This window comes from Miscanthus floridulus, chromosome 10, assembly GCF_019320115.1.
Source record: "Miscanthus floridulus cultivar M001 chromosome 10, ASM1932011v1, whole genome shotgun sequence".
NCBI lineage: Eukaryota > Viridiplantae > Streptophyta > Magnoliopsida > Poales > Poaceae > Miscanthus > Miscanthus floridulus.
The window spans coordinates 107,284,251-107,286,805 of NC_089589.1; the positions used below are offsets into that span (position 1 = coordinate 107,284,251).

The window sequence follows — 2,555 nt, forward strand, 5'->3', positions numbered from 1 at the left end:
AATGGAGGTACAGTTGCAATCACTAAAACATTTCGTCCATTCCTGAGTACCCTATGCAATCACTGAACCGAGTCCACAGTAACACCAAAATTATAGGAACATAACAGTAGTTCACGAGCAACAGCCGAACTGATTCAGGAAGCAGTAATTATAAGAACATAACAGTACTTCACGAGCAACAGCCGAACTGATTCAGGAAGCAGTAATTATAAGAACATAACAGTACTTCACGAGCAACAGCCGAACTGATCCAGGAAGCAGTTAGTGACATTTCAGAATTCAGAGTATCACTTGGTAGGGTCAAGAACGTGTCCTACGAACACGATCACCCCAGACCGCTCCTCCATGATGAAGGTGAATGGATGGTCGGCGGTGAACTCGATGAGGTCAGGCGGTGGCCAGCTACCACCACGCACGTGGAATGCCACTGCTCCAGCCTCAGTTCCCTTCTCGTTCACATTAGCCACTGCCATGTGTGCAACCTTGCTCAGGAACGTTGTCCGCCGTGACTTGCCGTCACCTTCGTCCCCGTTGCACATGCCCCGCAGGTCGGCGGCCTCTGGCGAGAACGGCAGCGTCAGCCCCAGCTGGCAGAGAGTCTCCTTGAGGTTCCCCCAGTTGAATGTTATCTTGAACTTGGGCAGCTTCAGGTCCACATCCCGCAACTTCATCTGGGCCGAGATGTTGTACATGAACGCTGGCGCCGCGGTGACCACGTCCACCATGGTCGCCTTGCCGTCACGCGTATCCGGGAGGAAGACAAACATGGAGTACCGTGTGCTCTCGTTGACCTCTGTCGAGGTCATGTCCTTGGACTTTGTGTCGACCTGCCCACGGCGGCACTTGAGCTGGCCATGAGCCGGTGGTGCGGCGCCGAGCTTGTAAGGTAGCTTTAGGACCTTGAACCCGTCCATGCAGGCAACGTCCATCCTCCGGTATTTCTCCATGAAATCCACCTCGACGTGGCCTCCGTCGAGCCGGTGGAACGTGCCCGGGGATGTGAACTGGAGTTGAAATGGCTCCATCCAGTCGCCTTTGAAGTAGATGGCGTTGGCGAGCACGTGGTCGGTGGCGGCGTTGATGTCGTCGATGGAGATCATGGAGTCGATGAGGTTGTCCGTGGCCTTCTTCACCCACTAGTTGATCATCTTCACTGCGGCCTCGGGCTGCGCTTACCACGCAATGTGCTATTAGTGAACGTGCGTGATGGATCACAATATATATGTGTGCGCAAATGCAAGGTAGTAAAATGAACAAATGAAGCCTGGGGGTTAAACTGTTACTATTTATGATTAGTGATGTAAAAATTAAGTTTGATAACAAGAATTTTGTATGTAAATGATGGCAGCATGTAATTTTCTCCATCTCATCCAATCCTAATAGAATAGGAAATAAGGCGCCTAATCTGATCTAAATTCATTCAGCATCTTGGTTTATATATTGATCATCTAACAATGCAAGAGAGTTGAAGCACAGATATCCAAATGTCACAACGATTAAATATCTTTTTGCAGGGAAGTCGGCGAGCCCCTCGGCCGACGGGGCGCCGAGGAAGGCGAGCAGCTGCACCCGTGTGGCATCGCGCGCGCCCGTGGCCGTTAGCGCCAGCGCCAGCGCCACGTGCACGGACACCGGCGAGAACGCAACGTTGTGGTTGTGGTTGTTGGTGGTGGCGGCGGCGGCGGCGGCGGGAGGCGGGGGCGCGAGGTGCTTGGCGAGGCGGAGAGCGAGGGCCGTCTGCCCGTCTCGGGCTGCGTCTGCGACTGCAGTTGTGGCGGCGGCCATGGTGGTCGAAATGGGAGACGAGGTCACCAAATTTTTTATTTTTAGCCCTTTTTTAAAAAAAAATTCATAAATATGCCTCTGGAGGTAAGATTTTAAAATCTGGACCCTTAGCTCGGCGCCATCGTTGCTGGCACCGAGCTTACATTGCTCGGCGCCATCGTTGCTGGCGCCGAGGTCTTGGGCTCGACGCAGACGTGGCGGTGACTTGGCAGGTAGCTCGGCGCCATAGATCCTGGCGCCAAGCTTGGCGCCGTAGATCCTGGCGCCGAGCTCGGCGCCATGATCTATGGCATCGAGGTGGTGTTTTAACCGCGGCCCCCAACCTTCATGTCCGATCCTTCTTCCTCTTCTTTCTCCTCCCTCTCGTGTTTTTTTCTCTTCCCACTTCGCCCTACCTCACAAATCGGCATATTGGACCTTGAAAACTTTGATTTGATCCGTGAATCTTCGAGAGCAAGGTATCCTCGCTTCCCTCCTAGTTTTTTTTCGCATCGATTCGGTATATATTAGTCGGATTTTTCAACCTAAGAATCGTCATGACTTAGGGTTTCATGCAATTTTTAATATTTATATTATACAGCCCTAGGTTTAGGGTTTAATGTTAATTGCTTTCGGTTCTTAGAATGAAATTAGTTGTATTGTAGTTATGGTTCTCATTGACATTAATTTATGATGTTTTAATTTTTGTTTGTTAAATTACAACCATTTTGTTAAATGCAATAAATGTATCGGGAGGAGTTTTGGCGAAAACGGGGTCGTCCTCGAGAATT

General features: G+C 50.8%; 1 pseudogene; it reads right to left on the minus strand.

Moving 5' to 3' along the window:
- Positions 1-287: 287 nt before the first annotated feature.
- LOC136489221 (serpin-Z2B-like) lies at positions 288-1,785 on the minus strand (annotated as a pseudogene).
- Positions 1,786-2,555: the final 770 nt, after the last annotated feature.